This window comes from Cucurbita pepo, chromosome 10, assembly GCF_057944985.1.
Source record: "Cucurbita pepo subsp. pepo isolate OVF chromosome 10, ASM5794498v1, whole genome shotgun sequence".
Classification (NCBI taxonomy): Eukaryota; Viridiplantae; Streptophyta; class Magnoliopsida; order Cucurbitales; family Cucurbitaceae; genus Cucurbita; species Cucurbita pepo.
The window spans coordinates 9,174,193-9,184,138 of NC_141807.1; the positions used below are offsets into that span (position 1 = coordinate 9,174,193).

At 36.1% G+C, this 9,946-nt stretch overlaps 1 long non-coding RNA gene across 1 annotated transcript; it reads left to right on the forward strand.

Annotated features, from left to right (window-relative positions):
* Positions 1-7,641: 7,641 nt before the first annotated feature.
* Positions 7,642-9,641, forward strand: LOC147790615 (uncharacterized). Its single transcript, XR_015422769.1, has 3 exons — positions 7,642-8,435; positions 8,555-8,612; positions 9,413-9,641. It is a non-coding gene; the product is annotated as an uncharacterized LOC147790615 (long non-coding RNA).
* Positions 9,642-9,946: the final 305 nt, after the last annotated feature.

The window sequence follows — 9,946 nt, forward strand, 5'->3', positions numbered from 1 at the left end:
ACAAAAACTTGTATTTTTTTTCAATTATAATCTAAATTAATAAAAATACTATTGAACTTTGCACTTTATCTATAAAAAAAATACTCATAATTTTTTTTTTTCAAAATTATGGTGGAATTTTCAAAAAAAAAAAAAAAAAAAAAAAAAAAACCTTTAAAACTACTCTTTAACTTTCAAAAGTGTTTAAAAAAAAGATAGATGGGGGAGAAAATTGAAGATTATTTTAGGGGAACGTTTTCAAGATCGGTATAAGATCCAGAAAACATAACAAGAAGTAATATCCTAGCTTAAGGTCGCGATTAAGAACCTACTAGTAGGCTACTTACTAAGTTTTACTCACTCCATGTTTATCATTTTTTTTTCAAGTAACTAAGAGTTGGTCGTGGATGAGAGCGGACTTTGGAGTGTGGGCCATGGACTAAGCTCTGTTTTTAATCTAGTATTTTTTGTTCTTCTTTTGAGTTTGCTTCTTATTTTGTGTTTGTAACGAGTATGTATATGTAACACCCCAAAAATGAAGGAAATTATCTCCCATAAGAATAAGCCACTCATGAAAGACCCAAAGGATAGAAAGGAAAAAAAATTAAATGATTAAGCAAGAACAAAGAACTTAGTCAAGTCACTCGTGTACCCTAAAAAGTAATTTCAAGGAGTTAAAGGCCTTTTGAAAAGGATTGGAAAGGAAAAAGTAAATCAAAAGGGCAAAAAAGTCATTTTATCAATTATCAAGAATCTTTCCGGATTTGTAATTCCTTGTCTAGAAGGAATCTCAAGATTCAAAAAAAGGGAAAAATGATAAATAAAAAAAAAGCGATGAGAAGTTTGTAGAAAAATTATGGATTTTTCAAGAAAAATAATAATAAAATATTCATAAAGTGGCAAATTACCAAAATACCCTTTGAAGAATGGATAATTACATAAATGCCACTCTTATTAGAATCAGAGCATCTATCGTGACCATCCGAGCAAAATGTTTCGAACTCAAATCTCAACCGTCGGATCTCCTCCAAAATTTGATATGATCTAGAACGAACACGCACGGATCATCACATCCAACGACTAGTATTCAGAGCCAAGGTCGGTAAGGCTATGATCGGAGTTGATATCTCCAAAAAATTATCCAGAAAGTTCGATCTCTAAATAACGAAGATTCTTGAGCTCTCGATGTCGGTTTAAGCTCCTCCTATAAAGTCGGAAGTAGGAGCAACAATACAAAATAAGAATCGAGATAGGTCGATCCCGCAATTGAAGGCAATAAGCGTTTAGATTGTGGGTCTCCTACTCTCAGATTTCTTCCAAATTCGAGAGCAATCCTCCACCATTTCTCTTCAAACTTATTCCTGTAGTTTCTCAACAAGATTACCCACAAGTTCTATGAAGGAATAGAGTGCTGAAAGTGCTTAGAAACAATTCCCCCAATTCAATCTGCCGTTGAAGAACTTCAAGAAAAACTTTAAAATCCAATCTGAGGATACATGATGACTCGTTGAGCAAGAATGATTCCAATCAGTTTTTGCACCTCCAAGGAATGCTTCCATAGAAGACCACAAAGAAAAATAACCTCGAGAGCGTGCCAAATTGAAGGAAATAGGTTTAGAAATTAAATTGAGGATAAGAGTCAAAATTCCTATCTACGATCTCTTTTCCTTCAAATTAAGGATTCCTCTAGCTTCATAGGAAGAAGATGAGTAAACTTGATGAAGGAATCGAGAGCTGAAACATCGTAGAATAAGCTACCCACGAGATCGAAAATCTAGCGTTTCGAGTGAGTTGCATACCGAGAACGATTTCTGGAAATGAAGGTCCTACACTCAAAGACGTTCCTCCAAACCAATTCCTTTAGCCTGAAGAAAGGATATGGAAGAGGTTCGATGAAGAAATAGGGCCTTGAAACCCTTAGAATCGGCTACCCAATAAGAAATCCTTTGTTTTATCTCCAGCGATAAATCAGATTTTGGATGAACTTTGGTAGCGAATATCTAAGGCTACGATCCACGAGAAGTTATCAAATAAATCCCTAGCCCTTTCTTGTAACATCCATCTTTAAGTTTCATGAAGAAATCGAGGAGAGAAACGTTGTGAATGTGGCTGTACAGGCCAAGTTTCAGATGGCGGCAACGTGAAAAATGCGCATCTTCTTCCTGTTCAGAGGAAGAAAACGATGATACGGCCAGTTCAACAGAACTGTCCAAGTCAACTCAAAATTTGATCTTTTCTCGGGTTTTCTCAGTAGATCTTATTTTATGAAATGTTGTACGAATCCTTATCTCGAGAGGTTATATAAGGTAATGAAGTTTGGGAGTTATTGAAAAACTTTAGTTAGCGAAACCAAGATATGGGAGAAAATGCTCATCACGATCCATATAACTTTACCTCCTAGGATAACTAAAGTGGTATCCCTGAAATAATAGATTCCCCAGATGTACCTTTGTTCTCTAATAGATACTACGTGCACAATATCATGCTGGGCTATTCCTAAGAACTTATAAGTTCGAAACTTGACCCAAGACGTTATGCATAAACTTAGGATCACCAAGAATCCAAGAAAACACCTAGGTTAATGAGGATCCATGCCTGAAGTAACCATTATCTCACTTCACAAAGTGTACCGCGAGGCCCCTATTTCTCTTTAGGTGGGATGCTATGGTATATGTACCATGAGCAGGATTCCATGATGAACTTATTATCTCCCTCACCTAAATGAGATGCCCTGCACCACGATTTGCTAGCAGGATGCCACGATTATGACAACGCCACCTATGCACTCATGGGGAGAAAATTAAGAGTTACTTCGAAAGAGTTTTCATGGTTAAAATACGATGCATGACATGACAACCTCTAAGGTTTAGTTCCTGAAAACGAAACAAGAAGTCAAATCCTAGCTCAAGGTTTAGACATGCTCCAAACGAAACAAGAAGTCATCTCCTAGCTCAAGGTTTAGACATGCTCCAAATTACCAACTATTTTCTGTAAGGTCTATTTTATATGACATGAGAATAAATTCAAGATTTCAAGTTGGTTGGAGCAAGTTCGGAACCTAAAACTCATGCTAGTTATTATGGGTTCAAATGATTACGTTAGAAACATACAAGATTGAGAACCAACAACAATACCTCAAGCAGGGGTCATGTTCATGAAGCCTTGGAAGGCATTGGAAGGCATGAAACGGAGCAAGTTCGGAATAACTCAAGAATGTTACACCTTATGCCTCAAGAAAAATTGTGTTGTCGTTCCTTATTCTATGAGGTCATTTCATAAAGGTCCTACCTGGGTTCAAGTGCTAACCACTACACCATAGAACCCCTTATAAAAATTTATTTTGGAATGGTTTTCCTATTTTATGCAGATTCCACAAGAAGAGAGATCCTATCACGAGTCAAACTAAAGTTATTGGATTCAAAGTTCTAGAGCTGTTTTATCTAACTCGTTGTCATCTTGAGCACCTTTAGAGTGGTTGCAGAAGTAACCCTCCAGTGTTGATTGAAGCTCTTGGAGAACTTGTAATTTTATATATTTCTTATAGTTAATTTATATATTGCTGTATATTACAAACATATTGAAATAATACTTTACATCCCAGTCTTTCTTTCTTCCGTGCAAAACTTAACATGAAAACTATATTATTTCAATATTCACTCGAGAAACAAGGGGTGAAAACTATATTATTTCAAACCCTCCATTATTGCTTCTACTTTGCGTGAAAATGCTTCCACTAAATCATGTTACTAACTAGGTTGTTTGGTTCGGTTCAATTCTTGGGTCCACTAGATTGAATCGACCTAGCTTAATTAAACTCTTGATAATATAAAAATCATAAGTTTCTTAAATTATGTTAACTTAAAAGTTTAATCCCTAATTTTTTTTAGAATGTTTAGCTTTGTGTCTAGTTGATCTCTAAATGCTTAGAAGTATCTAATAAGACTTCTATTTAAGGAACTTTTCTCTATAAAAAAAGGTAAGACTTCAGGCTTATTATCAAGGAATTTCAAATGAGTGATTTGATATATCATAGAGGACAAAAATATTTATTTGTTTCAAATATCTTATGTTGATCATTCTTTTTTGTCAAGTATTTTGAATATTATTATTGTGAATTAGTAATGGCATAAGATTGAATCTCATTAATAACAATATTCCAAAACTCAGGTAAAGATGACATCATAATTAATACTTTAATTTCATCTTCAAAATTTATTTCCACTTGACTAAGTTGACTAATAATCGTAATAGTCACCCCTGCACAAATATTTACAACCTTAAAAGGTAAAATTACAAGGAGTACAAGAGAAAAGTGCTTAAAATAGTTTCAAAATATAGAAAAAAAAAGAGTAGGAATTGGTAAAAAATAATAGAAATTGGTGAAAGTGCTTAAACTAGTTTCAAAATATAGAAAAGAGAAAAGTGCTTAAAATAGTTTCAAAATATAGAAAAAAAAAACAGTAGGAATTGGTCAAAAATAGTAGGAATTGGTCAAAGTCAACCTCCATTGAAGTTTTCTATTAGGCCCTTTGAAGTTTTCTATGTTTGAAATAAAAAAATAAAAAAAGTAGGAATTATTCTTTTCCTTTAAACAATTCATGTTCGGGAGTAAATCGAACAAAGTGTCTGTCCAAAATAAAAGGGACCAACTAAATTCGAACACAGTAAAATAATCTACCACTAAGCTATGAACCCATTTTGCATGAAAAGTGTATGTCCAAAATAAAAGGGCCCAACCAAGTTCAAATGGGTGATCGGTCAAATTCTCTACCACTGAGTCATGGATCCATTTTGTAGGATTTTAACCTTAGTGACCCCTTAGACATAGTGTCGGTCCAAAAAGTGTAACAAATTTCTATCCAATATAGAAGGGCCCAATTAGGTTCGAATTGGTGACCTCTTGATCTGCAATCAAATGCTCTAACATTGAGCTATGGTCCCATTTTGTATGATCTCAACCTTAGTGACCCCTTCTACAGATTATCGATCCAAAAGTGACCCTACCGAATCGGCTATGGACCAATTTTGTATAAATTGGTGGATTACCTATCGGGAATTAAACACAGGTCGTTAGATCCAGAGTCAAAAGTGCTAACCACTACACCATAGAACCACTCGTTAAACTTTATTTTGGCAGCGATTTTGATAAGCGGCAACAACGCTGGATTTTGCAAAGCTAGAGGTCGTAGTTGTTGGGTTTTATGTCCTAAAACTCATAGTTTGTAAACAAAAACATATTCTATTTTCAATAAAGTTATTATTGTTGTTTATTCAGTAAAGATTGTTATTGAATAAAGTGAACTTTACGATCATTAATCTAAATCCAATAAACTAAGAACACTCTGGCTATAGTATGATTACTTGAACTATATGTAGAGACATAAGAGTGGATCAAGTTCAAGTATATATAGTCAAAATGATCTATAGTATAAGGATAAGGCTGAGTACCTTATTCTCGAGACATTATGGATGCGGCCCACTTTTGTATATGATATAAACAATGTGATCACTAAGTTGTACATGTGGAGACATGTGAGTGGGGGCGTCCTATGCAATGAGTATTGCATAAGATCGGACCATGAAGAAAACCACTCTCACTTTATAATGTCGTTTACTGTTGAGACTGATTTTCTTTTCATTCGTTAACCTAGGTAACGGTTTTAATCCAGAGCTAACCATGAACTCCTGTTTATTCGAAATTATCCTTAGATTTGCATGGGTGAGAGTGGCTCTAGTTCGCCGACTCAATAGGCCTCCTATTTTAGGGGTAAGACTGGGTGAATCGCTGGGGACGTGGGGTGCAAGATGGAATTCACTCCTACCCACTTTTAGGGATAGAAGAGAGGTAGTTCCCTTAAGCACTAACTCCAGGTCTTGAACAAGGGGCCCCACCCTCTCATTGGCCTGAGAGGGATTCGATTTACTGGTTGGACCACAAACCAATTTTTCATTAGAGGATCAGTGAGACATAAGGAACAAGAAGTAACTTTAGGGGTAAAACGGTAAATTGACCCAGCTCTAGTTACGAACAACCTGTGAAGGATAGTCTTACTAATCATGGTTATATCAAATGGACAGAAATATATCTATAGTGAGGGGAGTGCAACTACTAGGCTATAGTGGAGTGTCCTAGTAGTTAACGAATGTTGGTTAACAAGGTTAATGAGTTTAACCGGTTAATCTTGGATCGTTGGAGCCCATGATCTATAGGTCCATTAGGTCCCTCTACTAGCTCATATCGGACTAAACCATAGAACAGTGTGACTAGTGAATTCGAAGTGTTCGAATTCAAATTAGGGCATATGCGCTACATATATACAATATATTTAACCGCATTTTTGTTTTATTTACGAATTAAACAAAAATAGAGAATCTGAAATATTTAAATAAGATTTAAATATCTTAATCAATTATGTGTCGGAATTACACATAATTGATTGGGATTGGCATATGAATTAATATTAAATATTAATTAAATAGTTTAATTAATCATTTAATTTTAATTTAATTTGAAATTCATTATTCAAATTAATTGTTGAATTAAAATGAAGAAAGTCAAAATGTTGACTTCATTTAATGGAAAAATCCATGTTAGTGGAATTTTGAGGTGTCAAATTTTGGTTTAACTAAACTTGCATGCTTGACAAATAAACCCCACAAGTTTGAGTGGAATTTTGAGTGTCAAAATTTGGTGATCTCAAATTTGCATGAACATGCAAACATGACTCTTTAAATAGAGTGATCATGGTGCATGGAAGGTCTTCTTCCTCTTGGTGAAAACCTTGAAGAAAAAAAAAAACCTCTCACAAACACTCTCTTCATATATACAAAATCCCTCTCAAGTTTAGTCACTCACAGGATTCCACAATCCCGTTCTAAGGCCGGAGGATAGTGGAGAAGACACTAGTGGTGGTTCGAAATCGGTTCGTGAGGAAAAAGGAGTTTGAACTACAAAAGATTACTATCTAAACTCATTAAGTTTTAATACTTATGAACATGCTAGTTATTTACTATAATTGATGTTCTAAAAGTGCCTAAGATCTAAATTGCTTCCACATGTGTTATATTAACACCATCAGTAGTATCCTTACAAACTTTCACAAGGTGTTTTCAACTTCTTTTATAAGTAATTGAATTTTTGAGTCCATGCAAATGATTGGTTGGATTAGTATCAGTTTGAGAAGTCAGAGGTAATCTACCAAGGTGTTTTCAACTTCTTTTATAGGTAGAATTTTAAAATCAAACCACAACAAAATTTACTTCTATCTAGCAAATTTTTTTTTTTCTTTGAAACAAGATTATTCCCTCCTTTTTCTAAAACTAAATTTGACTCTCCAATAGATTTTAATAGTTTTGTTAATTAAATTTTGTTTAAATTTTTTTTTGTATACAGAGTACAATGGAATATATATATATATATATATATATATATATATATATATATATATATATATATATATATATATATATATATATATTTACAATTTTGTAATTTGTATGGTATTATTAGAGGCTTTGGAATGAAATATGATAATTGATTCTCTGTCCTCTTTGACAATTTTAGATACCTCCATATGCAATATTTGATGGGTCACGTTTCATTATAAGATCTGCCCTTGGGTCAATAAGACTTAAGCAGAGAGTTTATTTGTGTAAGGATTCGAATTTTTGTGTTTTATTTATTTTAGATTTTATGGTAAGATTTTATTTTTGCTGCCAAAACGAAAAGATATTATGCTGCAATTATTGTCATTGGAAAAGGTATGATTTCTAGCAAGGAAATTACTACCTTAATCGAAAAGTCATAAAGACCTTTTATATTCCCATATACAACTCTCCTCCTTCCTTGGAAACAACTTTTGCTCTTCAAACGTTTAGGGTTTTCGAGGGTGTCTGAGAGTACGGAAAAATCGAGAGGGTTAGCCAGGAAAAACGTGTGAGGTGGTTCGCTGGATTTTCTTCGGTGAGTGGCCGGAGGGAGAAGCGACCGAGGCTATCGGTGTTCACTATCGTTGCGCGTCGGTCGGAATAGGCGAGGGGTGTCGTCGCATCGTTGGAATCGGGGTTGTGACGTCGTCGTTGGCAGCGCAGCAACGATTAGGGTTTTTGCGATATTTCGGGTAAGGAAGACGAAGGAAAACGGGTTGGGTTCACGTTTGGCCTCTGGACCAGCCCACGGAACGAACGCGGGCCCTGTGCGTTTCGGCCCAACGCGGACGCGTGCTGCAGCTTTGGTCTCGGCTCCGCACGCGTGCTCTCGGCTCGGCTTGACGTGTACGGCGGCTCGGCTCCGTCAAAACCCGCGGCTCGGCTCCGTCAAATCCCGCAGCTCAGCTCGGCGGCTTAATTGGTCGGCTCAGCAGCTCGGCTTGGTGAATCGGTATCACTATAATATATCGATTCCAAGGTTTTTGGCCCTTCCGAAGCCGTTTCTGCCCTTAGTTTTACCATCCGAGGTCAGTATGGCTTCTAAACGTTAAAGACAGATTAGGTCGAGGGTTTATTTTGATAAATAGCATGAGGTTTAGCTAGGGTACCTTATGAAAGGTTCTAAATTTTTATGTGGTTATCATAGGACATATTTAACCGCTGGGATTAGCTCGTTGTGAGTGACTTCAACCAAGACCATCGAGGTAAGTGACCTTACTGTTGGAGTTAGCTTTCTACGTGTTGTATGATGGTGCGTGCCCTGTGGCCCCTGCATGCACCATATTTTATGTGATATGATTATGTGATGTATAGATTGTGTTGACCGTAGATTTTGTATGTTATGTGATGTATGAACTTGTGTTGACTGTTGACTGTTTATGTTATGTCATGAATGAGATGTTAGTATTGTATGCCATGAATATGTTGATTGATGTCATAGATACACGTAGAGTTATCGAGTCATGTCATGAGATGTTTATGCAACTGGAATGTTTATGTAATATGCCATGTAATGTAAGTCATGTGAGATGCCATGTGATGTAAGAAACGTAAATGCGATGTTAGCACTGCTTATGTAATGTCATGTTAAATATGTTAAGGGACCTCATGCATATATGTATGTCACGTGCATCGGGATTCTTCCCCTTTATGATACGAAAGAATGAAATACGATATTTATGTTCGTCATGATATCATGCGGGCCCTTTTCTGTTTTGTGGTGTCCGGCTACGTGTAACACGTTTTGCCCGACCAAGTCAGGCCCAGGGGGTATGTTTAAGAGCCCGCCTGGTGGGTTCATGTACACGTACATGGGCCATGTGTGAAGGAGTACCACACATCCAACCCTACCCGGAATAGAAAAGCGCCCAAGGCTATGAAAAGTTTATGAAAAGTTAGGTCCCGCTCATATGTTGCATGTGTTTGCATTCCTAACCCCAACAGTGGGGTGACTTACTGAGTATTTCATAAAATACTCAAGCCACGTGCTACCTACATTTTTCAGGTAAAGGCAAGGCGCCAATGTACGGTTGACGGCGGAGCTGAGGCCACCATGGAAGTTGGAGACGGGATATTTTTAGAAGTTTACTCTTATTAGACTATTTTAAGTTTTACATTGAGTATTGTTTCATTTGGATTTACTTCGAATTCAGTGTTGAAGGGTTATTTTCGAAGTTTAGGTTTTGTTTTGGATTCATGAATATTTATGAAAGACTCTTTCAAGGTTATTTATGATGAGCTTCCGCTTAATGAGTTAAGTATGCATGGGTGACGTCACTAATTAGGTTAAAGAAAATTAGGGGAGTTACAGTTGGTATCAGAGCCCTAGGTTATAGATCTTGTAGACTGGCTTACGATGTAGGCCTAACGTACTTCCATGGTCCTCCAGCAAACGCGCTGTCACCGTCAGGTATGCCTTTTTTTAGAAGTAAAACTTCTTAGTTAAATGATGTATGTAGTAGTGAATGTGAATTTTGTGATGAATGATATTATATACATGTTTCATATGTTGGCATGAGTATGATATGTCATGTACTGT